Source organism: Protopterus annectens, chromosome 2.part0 (assembly GCF_019279795.1).
Source record: "Protopterus annectens isolate FY-2018-M chromosome 2.part0, PAN1.0, whole genome shotgun sequence".
Lineage (NCBI taxonomy): Eukaryota > Metazoa > Chordata > Ceratodontiformes > Protopteridae > Protopterus > Protopterus annectens.
In genome coordinates, this window is record NC_056728.1 from 147,466,026 (window position 1) to 147,484,894 (window position 18,869).

The window sequence follows — 18,869 nt, forward strand, 5'->3', positions numbered from 1 at the left end:
TTTGAAGTAAAAATAAAACCTGGACCCCAGCTAAACTTGGAATATTCAGGAACTATTCTAAGGCTAACCTCCTGCTATTAAATGGGAACCTGGCAAAATTCTAAGCCCCCATAAACCTTGAGAACACTTCTGCCTATGCAGAACTGTTCACAGAAACCCTGTACATGCAAGTTCAGAGCTGCATAGAGATAGCTGTACCGACCAGGAAGAACTATAAAACTAACTCAAAAAACAAGCCACTCTGGTGGAATCACAAAATCAATCAGCTGTATAACAGGAGGAAGAAGATCATGGCAAAAACTAGTAGGTTTAGCACCTAGCAGGATAAAAGCACTCTCATCAAACCAAACAAACAACTCATAGGATGAATAAAGTTTAGAAAAGCCAAATTTGAGGTACGTTTGTCCTGTCAGGCCAAGGACATCCACAAAGCATTCTTTAGCTATGTCTGCAACCTCAAAAGGCAATCCAAAATTGTGTGCAGAGCTCATTGTAAATGGAACCACCTATGCTGAGCCAGAAGATATAGGAAACCTCCTGACTGACAAATTCAGCTCCAACTTTACTCATCTCTCCTCCTCAACCTTCCCTCAGGAAATATCATTAAATGTAACTCCCCCTACTATCTCTATGGAACAGGTCCTTAATGATCTCTCTCTAAGACCAAAAACACTGCATCAATAGGCCTAGACAATATCCCAGGATGCCTTCTAAATAGCATAAAACATGACGTATCAGGGCCTCTGGAATTACTATTGAACTGTAGCCTTCGAACAAGCTTAGTGCCTCATGAATGAAGAAAGGCAACACTCATCCCTCTGCACAAAGGTGGGCCATCTACAGACCCTGGAAACTACAGACCCATAAGTCTCACTAGTCTTACACGTAAAGCCATGGAAAGAATTATTATGGAGATGATCAATGGAGATATAGTAAACCTCCAGACACTGGAACCAACCAAGTTTGGATTCATTAAGGGTAGATCATGCCTACTCAACCTGGTGGACTTCTTTGAGAAGGTCACCAAAGCACTGAATGAGGGCAAAATTGTTCACACTCCGTACCTTGACCTGGCCAAGGCATTTGACGCAATATCCCACTCGAGCATTGTTGACACACTCAAGAGGTTAGGTACAAACCCATATGTCACCCGGTGGATAGCCAGCTGGCCCACAGACATGACCCAGGAAGTTAGAATTGGGGAGTCCACCTCTACAAAGAGGCCAGTCACAAGTGGGGTCCCTCAGGGAACAGTCTTTGGACTGCTCCTTTTTGAGATTTACTTCTCAGAAGTCAAGGGCAATGTCAGTGGTCTCTGGCTGGCAAAATTTGCAGATGATTGCAAATTAGGAGCTGTCATCAAATCTCACACTGACACAGATGTTCTCCAGGAGGGGCTGACACAGACAAACAACTAGTGTCAGAGCCATGGACTAAACTAAATGCCAAGAAATGCATAATAGTATCCTTTGGGAAGTCATCCATCCCTGGTAACTCTCATATTGACAACACACCTCTTAGAGTTGACCCAATAATCAGTGACTTAGGGACACACATAGATAGTAATCTAGCCTTTGACCATCATGTGTCTACAGTGGTAAGGAAATCATTCTGTGTTGTGCAACTTATAAACAAAGGTATGTTATCTAAGTCCAAGGAATCCTTGCTCCACATTATTCAGCATTCATCAGACCTATCATTTAGTACAATGCCCCATTTGGTATGTACCTAACCAGGCATATCCAACAATTGCAACGTCCACAGAGATTCCTCATTAAAAGAATACAAGTAAGTAATATATCCTATGCAGACCACCTCAAGGCTCTATCCCTGCATTCTGTCTCCTACCGGCTTTTGAGGGGAGATCTATGCCTGGCAAACAGGGCATTGTCAGACCCTACTCTGATGGACCTCCTGCATATCCACAAAACAAACAGCACCAGAATTACCCATTCTAAACACTTAAAACTTGCCTGTGATATAAATAGGACCTGCTCAAGTGATAGGTATGTATCCCAGGGACTACCTCATCTATGGAACAGGCTCCCTATCCATGTGAAGCAGAGTTCCTCCCTAACCAAATTCAAGTGCAACTTGGACAAATGGATGGGAAAACGGAAATGTATCCCTGGTTTGGCAACTATGTCTCTAATGGACACAGGCGACCTGTAAATGGTTCATCTCTCAGGCCCATGCTTACACTTATCAAGGGTAGCAGAACTTATCAGAGATTTGGGATGCATGACTAGGCTTAAAAAGGCCCTTGTGGTCATTAGCCTAGTAAATACCTATGAACCTATGAACCTATGATAGAAGCGTGCATCTTTTATGATTGACACGCATATATTTGTTCACAAAAGATCACAGTTTGCAAAAAACAGCCATGTTTGAAAAGAGTAAAAACTCTCTACAGTGCTTTTGTAGGAGAACAAGACACCACCGCGCTCGCACACACACACACACACACACACACACACACACACACACACACACACACACACACACACACAGATACACACACACACGCACACACACCTGCTAATTTTGTATACCAACATCAAGAACAGTATATCCCAAGAGAAAGGAAAAATTCCCTGGGATAACATAAACTTGATCTTAAAATGCAAAAGCAAATATTCACACATTAGTGATCAACATTAAAGCACTAATCACTAGTGTGTGCAAAACACATCTAGCTCCTAATACAGCCAATATGCATGGACATGAGAGGATATGTGAAGAGAAATTTCAGGAAAATTGCAATACTTGGTGGTTGGGATGAATTTATTTGAGAGCATAAAACAGGTAGGAAGCAACTGTAGGATATTACTGGAGCAGTGAAGAACAATGCAGTGGTTGCAGTTTAGTTAGTGATGTTGGCTACATGTCAGTCTGAACTGCACATATTGTCCATTTAAAACTAATCATTTTATTTGTTTATAAAGAATAAACGTTTCCATGTTATTTGTTGGAGTATATCAATTTTTTGGACTGCTCTCATTACATCTTTTCCGTGGTGGAACGACCTTGGTGTTTTCAGTTTGGATTCTTATTTTGCTTGGCTGTTTCTTTATCCAACATTGTGGTTTTATATGTGGATTACTTCAGCTTACACAGACAGTAGAACATGGCAGAAGGTGGGATATTAGAATTGGACTATAGACCAGAAGTGAAAAAGGATTGTATCTGTTCCACAGCAAGGACCAAGACTGGTAATGTTAAACATTTATTGACTGTTAATGTAAATCCTTTACTACATCTAAATTTAACTGAGATTGGTACATATCTGACCAGTTCAATACTACTTTTAAACAAATAGAGGAAGCGGCTTATAAGCTAAAGAGACTACAATGGCAACACTTCCATCTAGAAGCCTGTTTACATTACAATGGGATACCTAGAGGTCTCCGTGTTAGATGTCTTCCCACATATGGCAATACTTATCCAGAATTATTAAAAAAGTGGCAAGCCATTAATTTGAGAACAAGTTCTGAATATATCAAACTTTTGATAGATTTCTTCAGACCTGTTGAAGAAAAAGTAGCGAGCTTCAATGAAAGTAAACAGACTTAGTTGGAGGAAATGGTATTATCAGAGACTTTTCTTCTGAAAACTGAACAATTACAATGGTCTATAGGCAGAGAAACTAAAAACCATCAAGAGTCATAAACTGACCAGAGATCACCAGCATTTCAACCAGAATAACGTCTTTGAATGGCCTAAGGAGAATTTTAGGAAGAAGACACATACTTCGAAGGTATATGACGATAATAAGGAACACAAGAAAAACAATAATAATTCTGACCAATAGAAAATATATGAAATGATTCATCAGTTGCATGTTAACTCTATAGACGTAGCTGCCAATCCCTCAACAATTCAACCAGAGCCAATAAGTGACCAAAAAAGCTGTAATATGCTATGACACAGAGATACCATCATATAATATACTTGAAAAGGATAATAATCAGTCAGTGTCCATTGGGATCAAACCAAAATGGTCTAGTAATTATGTTCTGTTTTTTGTACTCTTCCTAACATGACGAAATGGCATTTCCAACACAGGAAAACTTGATCTATGAGCAGAGATAGGAAAAGGAGGAAGATGTCCACATAAAAAAAAAATGGGTCACTTGCAGTCAACTTATCTCGAATCACATTGGCAGATGCTCAGTTGAGTATCTTAAATAGAGGACTATCATTTATTCCATCTCTTGATTCAAGGTTACATGAATTTGTTTTTGATAACAAATTTGCAAGGAAAATTACACTAAAGAGTATGTTTAAAGATGATACTAAAACTCAACCTAATTTATTTAAGAAGCCTAATACATTAATACCACTTAATAAGAATGTGGTGAATACTTTCGTCAAAGTATGTGAAGATGAAGTAGCCAAAATAAGAAATACTCAAAACACATGGAGATTTTTTAACATGGAAATACATGAAAGAAAAGCTTTAGACTAGTTAATTGCACAAGAAGACATTGTCATTAGACCAGCAGACAAAGGGGGAGCGATTGTCATTATGGATACAAATTCTTATGATGATAAAATGATTGAGTTGTTGAAAGACATATCAACTTATACAAGAATTCAAGAATATGAACTGCGAAAGATTATAACCCAAACAGAGGAACAACTATATGATATGATCATTTCACATGTTATAGAGCAAGATCTGTACTATTATCTGAAAGTCACTGCACCTATTATTCCTTCTATTAAAGGACTTCCAAAGGTTCATAAGAATTATCGAGATCCACCACTTTATCCACTTCGTCCAATAGTCTCTGGCAATGGCTGGTTCACTAAGCCAGCCTCAATCTATGTTGAGCATAGACTCAAAAAAGTCCTGTTGCAAGCAACCTCTGTTCTCAAGGATACTGAAGACTTTATTTGTTCGTTATCAAGAGCAGTCCGTGATGTGAATAGAGACATGGATTATATAATAGTGACAATGGATGTCAGGAGTCTGTTCACTGTAATACCCAATGATTATGGAATTAATTCTGTATGTGAGTTCATTACAAAGAGAGCTATTTTTTTCAAATATTGAAACTATGCAAATTTGCATGTTATCGGAGTTAATTTTAGAAAACAATGCTTTAGTATATAAGGAGGACTATTATTTACAAAAATGGGGGTAGCAATGGGCACTCCCTGTGCAAATAGTTATTCAAATATTGTTCTGGCCAACTGGAAAGACAGCTATATATTCAACAATACCAGCCAGGTATCAACATCTTCTTTTTATAAAAGATTTGTTGATGATATGTTTTTTCTTTGGAAAGGAACTGAGAATGAGTTGTTTAATTTTGTTCAATACTTATCTATGACCACCACTTTTCTTAAATTTGATACGCATGCTTCTTATGAGAAGATAGATTTTTTTGAACGTCACCATTATAAGAGGGAAAGATGGTATGCTATATATACAAATCTATTGTAAAGATTATTGGAAGAATAATCTATTGCATTATAGTAGCATGCATTTTAGGCACATATTCCCTCAAATTGTTAAAGGCCAAGTATTAAGAGCCTCTAGACTTTGTACAAATGAATCCATATTTATCTTGGAAATAAATAACCTGAGAAATAACTTAAGTGATAGAGGTTATAAAAGACCAACATTTAGTAAATGGGACATTGCTCATTCATGAGTTGAGGAATGGAAAAGGATGGTCATATTTTCATTGAACCCAAGCTGAGAATAACAATTATAGGAGAGTACAGAAAGGTGAACAACAACAGCTAAGATGTTTGCCCACCTGTAGTTGAGATGTCCAGAAGGTCTGTAAGGTGAATGTGTAACAACTGGAAAATTCTAATTTCGGATGAAGAGATCAGAAAAATAGTGGGTGATGAACCTAAATTTATTTTTAAAAATAAAGATAATTTGGAAAAGTTATTACACAATGATAAAAATTGTCTCAGGATGGTTTCCAAAGGAAGAAAAGGAATTTTCAAATATGGACTTTACAAAGCTTGCAATTATATTAATACCACCAAAATATTTAATCATCCTATTACTAAGAGGAAATATAGCCTTAATTAGTATGCCAACTGTAATATGAGCCATGTCGCCTATATTGCTTGCTGCAAAATATGTACAAGCTTCTATGTTGGTAAAACAGACTGTCCATTTAAAACTAATCATTTTATTTGTTTATAAGGAATAAACGTTTCCATATTATTTGTTGGACTACAACAATTTTTTGGACTGCTCTCATTACATCTTCTCTTTGTTGTTTTCAGTCTTGTAATAGATGCTTAAAGGTAAGATAAAAAAAGTTTATCCTAAACACTGCAGTGCGCACTAAGCAGTTAGATATGAAAGTGGGTAACTTAAGCTTTAGCTGCCTAAAAAGTTAAGTTTTAGTGGAGAGCCACTACTTTTAAAAGAGCAAGATAGATTGAAAGGGGAGGACACTTTTAATTTCTGGTAGTATGGAATACAGTAGGATGGCCAATAAATTTAAAAAGTTGAAAGAAAGTGATTTCACAAAATGACAATCTTGTGCTTACTCACACCAGCCAGTGAAGGGAGAGAGGGAAAGAGATATATGGTCAAATTAACATAATTCCAGGCAACTATATATGGAATAAATTACCCTCAGATATCTCATCTCTGACTTATCTCCCACTTTTCAAAAGGAATCTAAAACTGCATCTCAATACAAAATGGCTATGCCCCTGTAGTAACCCAGACTAATACTATTTATTTTCTTGTCTTCTGACTTTTTTTCCCTACTACACCCTATAACTCAACACACACTGCCTGTTCTCCAACTTTGGTGGAAAATATGCTATAATCAACCCTCAGATATCTGATCCCAGACCACTCCCCCACTTTTTAGACCCATCTACACAGTACTTCTTGAAAAAGTCTATGTCCTAATAACTCTACAGGTGACTGCCTAGTCTCAAACTCTGTTGGAAATATAACGAGACTTACTATGTTCTCCTTTTTTCTTTACTTTCCTTCTTCCCTATTTTTTTCTCTCTCTACACTCCTTTCAGCTTTTCTTTACCTCTCATTACACTTCAGCATTCCTCTTATAAAATTTATGTATTCATTTTTTGTATTGTAATGTTCTTTGTGAAGCACCTTACATAGGTTGTAGTTTATGTATTTTTTGGTTCTCAGATTGTAATATGCAATCTCCTGATTTAAAAAAAAAAAAAAAAAAAAAAAAAAATCATTTACTAGTTGTTTACTGTTAGTTTTATACTTGTTATTACTTCTTTTGTAACACCTTCTGAAACCATGTAATACTCATTGGAGCTTTTCTCCCTGGGCCTCTACTGAAAATGGACATATATCCAGATAGACTAGCCCGGTCAACAAATGTAAAATAAAATAAATAAAACTAGAAAGACAGCGGCGTTTAAGAGCACAACAGTGACAGGGTGGAAGGGTGGGAAAAATTCTGTTGCCTGACTTAAACAGACAGAACTTTGGTCTCTTTTCAATTTTTAATATGCAGTTAAAAGCAGAATAGAAGTAAAACACAGTGGAAAGAAAACAAATCACAATATACAAAACAGAAAAAGCCAATAAAGTAATACAAAATACAAGAAATAAAAAGCTAACTAACCTTTCCCTCATAGAAAGCTGTGGCAGAGTCTGAGTGAGCCTTTCCAGTAAAGCTCTGAAATGTTTTATTTTACCCCTTAAATAGAAGGTTTAGTTCCTAGCTCTACCCCTCAGTTCACAGATGATTAACCTTAACTAACCTGTTCTAACTTATGTGTGACTCCTTATCTGACCTGTTCTAATTTCTGTCTCACAAGAGACAGAGCTGTGGTCTCTTTTTCAAGTTTTAATATGCAGTTAAAAGCAAAATACAAGTAAAACACAGTGGAAATAAAACAAATCCAAGTATACAAAATAGAAAAAGGCAATAAAGTAATACAAAATACAAGAAATAAAAAGCAAACTAACCTTCCCTCACAGCAAGCTGTGGTAGAGTCTGGGTGAGATTTTACAGTAAAGCTCTGAAATGTTTTATTTTACCCCTTAAATAGAAGGTTTAGCTCCTAGCTCCACCCCTCTGTTCACAGATGATTACCCTTAACTGACCTGTTCTAACTTATGTGTGACTCCTTAATTGACCTGTTCTAATTTCTGTCTGACTCACAAGAGACACAGCTGTGGTCTCTTTTCAAGTTTTAATATGCAGTTAAAAGCAGAATACAAGTAAAACACAGTGGAAAGAAAACAAATCACAGTATACAAAATAGAAAAAGGAAATAAAGTAATACAAAATACAATAAATAAAAAGCAAACTAACCTTTCACTCAATGCAAACTGTGGCAGAGTCTGGGTGAGCCTTTCCAGTAAAGCTCTGAAATTATTTATTTTACCCTTAAATAGGTTTAGTTCTAGCTCCACCTCCCTCGGTTCACAGATGATTACCCTTAACTGACCTGTTCTAACTTATGTGTGACTCCTTACTTGACCTGTTCTAATTTCTGTCTGACTCACAAGAGACAGAGCTGTGGTCTCTTTTCAAGTTTTAATATGCAGTTAAAAACAGAATGCAAGTAAAGCACAGTGGAAAGAAAACAAATCCCAGTATACAAAATAGAAAAAGGCAATAAAGTAATACAAAATACAAGAAATAAAAACCTTTCACTCGCAGCAAGCTGTGGCAAAGTCTGGGTGAGCCTTTCCAGTAAAGCTTTGAAATGTTTTATTTTACCCCTTAAATGAAAATGTTTAGTTCCTAGCTCCACCCCCTCAGTTCACAGATGATTAACCTTAACTGACCTGTTCTAACTTATGTGTGACTCCTTAATTGACCTGTTCTAATTTCCGTCTGACACACAAGACACAGAGGTGTGGTCTCTTTTCAAGTTTTAATATGCAGTTAAAAGTAGAATACAAGTAAAACACAGTGGAAAGAAAACAAATCACAGTATACAAAATAGAAAATGCAATACAGTAACACAAAATACAAAGAATAACAATCAAACTAACCTTTCCCTCACAGCAAGCTGTGGCAGAGTCTGGGTGAGCCTTTCCAGTAAAGCTCTATCACTATTTTACACCATTAATGTCCCATAGAGGTAGAGTGTGGGAGTGTGTTGAAGCCAGAGTTCTGCCTTTGAATAGTAACAGTGATAGAGTCATGCCCCCAGACTTAAGTCATGCTCCCAGACTAAATCCATGCTTTCAGACATACTAGCCTCTAAATCATGACTCACATGCTAGTCATGGCATTTTACAAGTTCTGGGCTTGTCTGATTGAGACTACTTTACTGTGATCCTCATTAACTCTAAATTAATGCCTAAGAAAAAAGTCCCAAAATATAAGGTGTTAATAAAAAGAGCACCAATGCATTTAAGATCTTCTCCAAAAGAGACATTCTGTAATAACCATGCATAACATTCTTTTGTCAGCACTGTGTTATACTTTTCAACCACAACATATTAGCCATATAATGACTTTTTGGTATGTCAAGTAATGTTAGTAAAAGTCAGATGAGGACTAGAGTTAAAACCTGCCCATCCAGAATGTGAATTAAAAGGCACAAAATTTCATTCATCATGATCCAGTAAATGAAGTTACCCCTTTCTGCTTTTAACAAAAATACCTGTCTTATGTGAGCAACTGTTTCCTGAACATGTAGACAACATGGTGGGCACTTTATGTTTTTAGAAGTAGTTTAGTGAGAATGGGACCACCATAAAGAAGTTTGGGGAGGAACTAACTAGTACCAAGTCTTGCCTAGTATTTTAGTTGCTTTGGTGACAAAGTTTTTGGTTGTATAAATCATCCTTAGTTTCTGATAGGTTTTTCTGATTCAGTGTTGTATATCCAGGTCGAATTTAAAATTATCATCCACTATCACTCTTAATAATGTTCTATGAGAAGTGACTTCAGTGGTTGTATTATCAAGACAGAATTAACTTTAAATGTTCTTTTCATGGGAAAGGGATTTGGGGGATTTTTTTAGGGTTGTGCATGAGTTATGAGTTACAAAGACATGCTTCAGTTGTTGTTAAAGCTTCCTGAGAAATTTTTTCGAGGTGTGCAAATTAATGTGGAGTCATCTGTATACTGTATTAGGGAGGCCTGTTTGGTGGATGTGTGGAGGGTGATGTTGACAATGTTAAAGAGGAGGGGACCAATGTTAGAGTCTTGTGGTAAACTGATGGTGACTGGGAGGTATGGAGGGAGGGTGTAGTGTTATTTTACTGATTGATACTTATTAGATAAGTAACATTTGAACCATAGAAGGGTGGGCTGGGAGATGCCTAATGAGGACATTTGAACTAGAAGTTTGCTGTGACAAACTGTGTCAAAGGCTTTGGACAAGTCTAAGGAGGAGACCAGTTTGCTGTTATCTCTAGCTTTATTGACAGTATCTTTATACATTAGAAGTGCAGTGTTAGCACTATGGGAAGGACAGAAGCCGTGTTGTGTGGGGGATAGGAGGTCCTACAGGAGATAGTTTAGTAATTGTTTTTGAATACATTTTTCAAGTATTTTGTAGGGGGTATAAGATTGCTTTTTGCCTAAAGTTAATAATGTCTGTTGAATTTCCTCTTTTGTGCAGAGGGATAATATGTGACTCTTTCCAGAGAGAGGGAATGTGGGATTTCTGGACTGAGCTATTTATAAGGATTGAGACAGGGTAGGCAATGCTACTGGCTGCTATTTTGCGGTTTTCGCTTGGAAGGTCATCAGCTGAAGTACAGCATGGTTTTGGTTTGTTTAAGAGCAGTTTATATAGGATGTGGGCATAAGTTTAAAGGTGGAAGTGGATGTGGTGATATGTGGCTGCTGGGCAGGGTTAGGATTAGATGCTGGGGAATCACTAGTTAGAAATGTTATAATATCTATGAAATAGCTGAATTATACTGCGGTTTCAAGGGATGAGTTATTGGGAGAGAGGTTAGGGTTGAATTTATGGTCGGGATGCAAGATTTCTTTAATGGCTGTCTAGAATTTTTAAGGTTGTGTTTACTATTATCCTGAAAGTTATTACAGTGTAATTTTTTTGTCTACACTGATTTGCTTTTTAGCATGATTGTAAATCATTCTGAAGTTTGCAAGATATTGCAATATTTTATATTTTTGCCATTCATTCCATACTTTTTTTTCTCCTGTATTAACATTCTACACATTTTGGATAGCCAAATTGCATTATTTGTTTTTAGTCTCTTCCTTCTAGGAGGAGCAATGCTATTTAGGATATTTAGGAAAGTTGCAATGAGGGTGGCAGCAGTGGTGTAGCGGTTAGTATTGCCACCTCATAGAAAGAGGTTCTCCGGTTAGATCCTCGGCTGGGGTGCCTTCTGTGCAGAGTCTGCAGGACCTCCCTGTGGTTGTGTGGGTTTCCTCCGGGTGCTCCAGTTTCCTCCCACATCCCAAAGACATGCTGTAGGTGGATTGGACACTCTAAATTGGCTCTAGGTGTGAGTGCGTGTGTGTTTGCCTTCTGTGGAAGGTTGTGCTCCGGGCTGGCAACTCAACACCATAAAAACTCCACTGCCAGTCATGAGCAGACAGGTGATCTGCTGTCGTGACCCCTAACTGGGAGAAAGCTGAAGGAAAGTTGTAATTAATTAATTTACAGCATCATCTAAGGGGAGGATTTTAGGAAGCTCCAGTTAATAGATGACAGATTAGTAATAAGCATTTCTGGGTTATACTTGGAAAGGCTGAGTGTTGTTTTATAAACATGCTGTTTAAGTGGATGTGTAAGAAGTCTGGTTGTATAGATTGGGAGATGATCACTGTGACATTGTACCTCAGATGGTGAATTTACTAAGGTCTAATACTCGGATCGGTTCTAATAGAGAATTTGATATCTTGCTATAATGTGTGGGGCTATTAATTAGTTGTATGAAACCAAATAAATTCATGCTAGATGTAGGGGAGTTAGAGTTTATATCCAACCAACTGACATTTGCATCATCTAGTAGTAATATTTCTTGCGGAATTTTTGTGAATTTCCACTGTCAGATGTCTTCAAGTATAGCTGCATTGTTGCCAGGAGGGATATAAATAACAGTGATATATACATATGTATAATTGTTTAATTTCAGGAAAGTAATAAAAAGCTCTGCTGAACTGAATTTTGGTATTTGTTTGTTGTAAGAGGAAATGTGGGAGTTGTTGGGAAACATTAAAGCAATTCTACCACCTTTCCTCTGTATGCAGATATTACAGATGCTATTATATCAGGGAGGTATAATTTCAGAGTAATTTATGCTGGATTTAAGACAAGTTTCAGTTACACTGAGAATATCAGGTTTATATTATGTAATCTAGGCATATAGTTCAGCAATTATATTGCTTATCCTTCTAACATAAATGTATGGCAACAAAATTAGATTACCACTTTTGGGGGTTGACTGTTGTAGGGTTAGAGTACTGTGTGGAAGATAATAGTCCTCATGTCCATTGTGATAGGTGGGGCCAGGATTAGGGTGAATGTCTCCTTCTAGAAGGATTTTAGTGTATTGGGGAATTACTGATACTTGTTTTTGGAAAGTGTTTTCCACTTAATTTTGTTTTGGTTTCATGTTGAAATGGAGTTAATCAGTGTATATTTGGAGTAAAGGTGAAAAGCATCATTACATAGGTTTGCTATGATGTGTGGAGAGTGTAGGAAGGAATACAAATAAGGGGTTGGGACAGAGATGAAGAGTTGTTGAGAGCTATTATAGAGACATGGTAGGATGAGCGATGGCCCAGTAGCAGGAGAAGAATAGAAGACAAGATGAGTAGTAACATGATTAAATAAGGGATCTGTATATTATAGTTGTCAGGTAGTGGAGAAGGAGGGATGAAAAAGGAAAAAGAATCTGCAGGTCAGAATGATATTTTGTGGTGGTGGAGTGTGAAAGCTGATGGAGGGCAAATACAAAAGGAGAATTTTATATGTAGGAAGAGAGTTAGGTTGTCCTTGTATCTTCTCTGGAATGTAAGCAATGGGAGATGTTAAAAGGCTAGTGTATGGGAATACAGGTAAAAAGGGAAGAATTGAGGGTTATCTGGGAAAAGTAGAAGACACAATGTAGAACAGATAGGTGTTGTTAGGCCAGGGTGTGACTATGAATGAATACAGTGCAAAGTAGTGTGGGAGGGATACAGGTAGTTGGGAATGATGTTAAAAGATGAAACTGAAGTAGTGAATTATTATAAAGAAACATGAGTGTTTGTAGGCTAGTACTAACGCTGTTTGGGAGGGTTTGGGAATAGAAGCCGCAAGTGAAATATGTATGTAGGAAGTATAATAGTAGAGTAAGAAGGGGGTAGGTGAGAACTTGGGGTAAGATAGCAGGCTTCCGCCCTCAATTAAAATTATAACAGAGAGTAATCAGTTTATAGCCAATATAAAACTATCAGCAGAAAGATACAAAGCCGAACTGGTTTTCTTTCATTTCCTGAATGCAGAAACCTGTCAGCTAGGAAGACTAAGTAACTGGTATATACATTGTAATCTACTGGTCAAGAGAAAGGACGGTGGTCAACTTAGTAAGTGGTCCTTAGAATGCAAGCACAACTCTGTCAGAGAGGAGAATGTTGAAAACTAATTTCCAGAACACACAGGCATGTATTTGACTAGACGAAGTTAATACACAGCAAGGATCTTCGTGTTAATTTTGCTTGCATTGCTCAAAGACAAAATTCTCAGTGAAAATGTTTGAGAGTTAGCCCTTGTGGTACAGCTTCTGCAGTTTCAGGGTCAGAGGTAGTGACCACAGCCTACTGTGTAATGACAAAAGTCTCATTGAAAACATTTGGGAGTTGGTCCTTGTGGCAGAGCATCTGCAGCACCTGGGTATGATGTAATGACTACATGCTCTGCACTGTGATGGAAGTTGGTGACTGAGTGAAAGAGATGAAAATAGTCTATATTATCTATATAATATTTGAGTTGCAGCTGTAAACCTTTCATCCATGACTTATTTATTTTTTAAGTATTAAAAAAACTTTCTGACTCCTGACTTGCCCACTGCACCAAAATAAAAATTGATTCTCCCAGCAGTCAAGGACAGCATGAGAAGTACAAACCATACCCAACATAAGTGATCTCAGGCCTATCAGATAACAAATCATTTTTGACATTTTTATTACCTCCAACATCTTTCAGTCTACAGATCCAGCTCCATATAAAACTAACAGATGAGACTTCTCGTATGAACACTGTGCCCTAAACCTACAGTTTAATGTTGGGTAAAGAGAGTTGCTTTTGAACTGGCTCTCACTTTAGGTCACCAGGAGCACAGCTTAGAAAAAAATTAGGTTAGGTGCATGCAGCAAAACTAATTGCCATCATGTTGAGTCAGTTCCACCCCTGTGCCAATAGCTGTCTCCATAAAACTCTTACAATTTGTAGAATAGTGTGTGTATGTTGTATCTTTAAGTAGCCTTTCCAAGATCGGCACATGCATATAAATAGCAAGCATGTGCTAGCTTCAGTGCCATTTTGAGAGTGCAGCCAGAGAGTGAGCATGTATGAGTGTAATAGCTAGTTTGTTTATAAGGTTACCTAAGTTAAAGTTATTAAACCTCAATCCTGATGTGTTTGTACATAATAAAGCTGCTTGAACAGAACCCAGAAATGCTCATCTGTTTTATCCTGACTGGATGAGAGACATGGTGTCAGAACCAGGATTCCAGAGAATGCTTTTCAGAACTACGAGGTGCAGAGTTAACAGTGAACGTAAACTAAGAGAACCGAGTACAAAAAAAAAAGGGCTAGAAATTAACAAAAGGTAATGAAAACTTGCACAAGTGATTTATTTTATAAAAAAGATAAAATAGAGCAATTAAGATATTTGATAAAATGATTATCAGAAAAGCACACAAAGGGTCAGAAATTACCTTGGAATTGCAAAATGAGCATGTTTAAAGCAAAACAAACATGTTTAAACTAAATGGGCATGTTTAGAGTAAAACAAGTGCAAGAAAAGTATAATGGGAATGAAAAAAGATTAACCGAGCAAAACAAATATAATAAAGGGCAAAAAGGGCACATCAAGCAAAGTTAAAGCAAAGCGACTGCATGTTTTTTGGCAAAGTACTGTATTTTGGCATAAACTACTGTTTTGCATTGATTGAAGCTATTAATGGCATTACAGGAGTTATTCGAAGTATCTCAAAGTGTGTAAAAGTGCTTGCAGTTTGTGCTTATTATTGTGCATTTATTGTGAATAGTTTATATGTATGCAAAGTGCAACTATTTCATAAAATGCAGTCAAAATACGGCCATTTTGAAAGGTTTCTTGTGCTGGGTGTGTCTGTTCACAAGGTGCCGCTATTACAGTGTTTCTTGCACTGTAAAGAAGTATTTAGCAAAATACAGCCATTTTGGGAAAGTTTCAGTGTGCTGTGTACTATATATTTGCAAAGTGCAATTACTTTGAAATGTTTCTTACTCTGAACTTCTTCTGCCCAGTTCATTTGCACAGTGCAGTTATTTTGAAATGTTTCTTACACTGATAAGAGGTGATTTCTTACAGTACAGTGATTTCAAGAGTATTCTTGTACCGGAGAGACTTACTTTGCAAAGTTCAGTTATTCAGAGGCTTGTTGTACTATTGGGCATAGTTACAAATACTGGCATAAATTTCTGGCTTATGTATATGTGTGTGTGTCCGTGCATACTTGCAAAAGCCTTCACTGGTATGTGTTAATATGGCAGATGGATTTCACAAGCCATCACCACTTGTATGTGATCAGAATATTGCAGAGAATTGAAAGATATTTGAGCAAGAGTATGATATATTTATACAAGCAGTGTATTCTGACAAAGATGCATGTACCAGGGCATTCATTTTGCTAAACCTAGCTGAGTCAGAGGCCATTGAAAGAGCGTTCATTTGTGTATGCACCAGCAGTATATGAGGGAGAAGGTGAAAACCAATTTACTGTTGTACAAGCTGAATCAAGGGAAGAATCCGAATGTTTGAAACACAAATTCAGGGAAATGTGTAACCCCCCAGACAAATGTTACATTAGAGAGGCATTTGTTTTACACAAGAGATCAAAAACAAGGGGAAACTTTTGCAGCTTATATTACTGATCTGAGAAACAGAAACGTAGGTTTGGTCACTTAAAAGATGAGTTAATAAAGGACAGGCTTGTGTGTGGTATTAATAGTACTGCTATGAGAAAGATTTTGCTTCATGACAGTGATGTAATGCTGAGCAAAGCTATTGAGATTTATCAACTCCATGAAGTTACAGAAAGACACACAAGTATGCTTGCAAGTGAAAAGAGCATGGTTTCAGCAGGCTCCAGAGCAAGTGCAGACAGCATGCAACACATGGCTAGCAGAAGCAGACCTAAGCACATGACACCTGCCCCCCTGCAAGCTCCCCAAGTAAAACCCCTAGTTTTCCAGCAAGTTCTAAGAAAAGAACATGCTCAGTGCAGTACAAGGGTGAGTCAGCAAAACCCAAATCAAGCTTTATTGTTAACTGTCACAATTGTGGTACCAATCATGAGTCTGAAAGAGAAAAGTGCTTAGCATTTGGTTAGCAATGCCCTAAGTGTAAAAAATGGAACCACTTTCAAAAGTTTTGCAAATCAAGTAAACCTCACACAGTTATAAAGAGAGGTCACTTAAAAAAGCAAGTTGATCACATAGAGAGATGCAGTTCTACTTTCTACATATATGGTGTGGCAGTAATTGGTGAAAAGGCTAATGCAGTAAATGTGTTGGCAAAGAATGAAGTGTTTTGTACTGTCCAAATCAATGGTAAAACCACCGAGCTCAAAGTAGACACTTGTTCAAAGTGTAATTTTATGACAGCCGAAACTTTTGCTAAGGTGAGAACTGGTGAGCAACTTAATGTGGCCAGTTATGTGAAACTTGTTGATTATGGAGGTGAAGAAATTTAAACCAAAGGCTCAGTAGTGCTTTCATGTTATTTGGCTAGGAACTGCTACAGCTTACTATTCTATGTAGTGCAAAGATCTGTGCCATCATTACTGGGTCTCAGCGACAGTATGAGAATGAATTTGCTTTCCTTTACCAAAGAAGTTCATCATATTATCACATCTCCTAGTTCCAATTTAACTGAAGCTATTTTCTCAGATTATGCTGATGTTTTCGATGGCAAGTTAGGCAAATTTCCAGTTGTGTATTCTATGGAGTTGGACCCAGAGGTCATTCCTGTAGTCAGACAGGCAGGAAAAGTTCCAATAGCTATGCAGAATAAGGTTGAAGCTCAGATGGATAAAATGGTGCAGCAAGGTGTGATTTGTCCATTTACAGAACCAACTCAATGGGTGTTGTCCATGGTAGCAGGCCACAAAAACGGCTCACACGAGATCAGAATATGTATTGACCCAAGAGATTTGAACAAAGCATTAAAGAGACGACATCGTCCTATGCATACAGTCAAGGAAGTTGCAGCTCTAATACCGAATGCCACTTTTTTTTCTGTCTTGGATGGAAATAGTTCACTTTGGCAAGTGATGCTTGATCGCAAATCTTCATTACTGACTACTTTCAGTACCTCATTTAGAAGATATTGATTCTTCAGGATGCCATTTGGAATAAATTCTGCAAGTGAAATCTTTCAGCATGCAATGCAATGGAGCACATTTTTTCTGGTTATCCTTGTGCCATAATAGCAGATGATTTATTGGTTGGAAGCAATGGTGAAGCAGAGCATGACAGAAACCTTAAGAAAGTTCTAGACAGAGCACGTGAAGAGAACTTAAAGCTCAATCCTCTGAAGTGCAGATTCAGACTACCAGAAGTTACATATGTAGGTCATTTATTTACCACCACTGGCTTGCAACCAGACCTGTCCAAGCAAGCAGCCATTCTTAAGATGCCAGCACCAGATAATCTTCAAGCTCTACAACGTTTTCTTGGTATGGTCAACTATTTAGGCACGTTTATACCAGATTTCAGTCAGTTGACAGCACCTTTGAGAGAGCTGATGCACAAAACTGTTACATGGTTTTGGTTGGAACAGCACCAGATAGCATTTGAAGACCTTAAGCAGAGAATTGCCACTCCACCTACATTAAGATACTATGATGTCAATAAACCTGTAACTCTTTCCTGTGATGCTTCAAAATTTGGTCTTGGTGCAGTCATTCTTCTAGAGGGCAGACCAGTAGCCTATGCATCTACAACTCTTACCCAAACTGAAATGCAATATGCTCAAACTGAGAAAGAAGTTTTGGCAATAGTATTTGCATGTTCAAAGTTTCATGATTATATTTATGATCGAGCTATTCAGATTGACACTGATCACCGACCTCTAGTCACTATTTTAAAGAAGGCTATGCATTCAGCTCCAGTGACATTGCAAAGAATGATGCTCAAATCACAAAAGTACAACTTCAAAATGGTGTATACAAAAGGCAAACTTCTTTATCTGGCTAATACCTTATCTAGATCGCCCAGAAATACAACAGAACAGCTTAATGCAGAGATTTTTGACTTTGATGTCATGGAAGTACACAATTTTTCCACCATGAGACTTGATGAGCTAAGACTGATTCAATTTTGCAAAAGCTCAACTACTACATTAATGTTGGATGGCCATTAAAGCAATCTAGTGTACCACCTGAAGTGCAAACTTATTTTCCTTATAGAGATGAGATGCTGATGGAAGATGGCATTATTTCAAACATCCTAAAATTGTTGTTCCTGCTCCCTTACAACATGAATATATCCATATTTTGCATTGTGGTCACCCAGGTTCCAAATTTACAAAAAGAAGGGGTGAGGACTAGTATTTTGGCTGATGTCTTTTTGAACTTGCTCAATCTCAGAAACATATCCCGTGAAGATATACTCGCCTGCTCAGAGACTTCTATCTAGGCAAACCAGAACAAAATTGCCTACCATTTCCAGTCTGTTGAGGCCTAAAG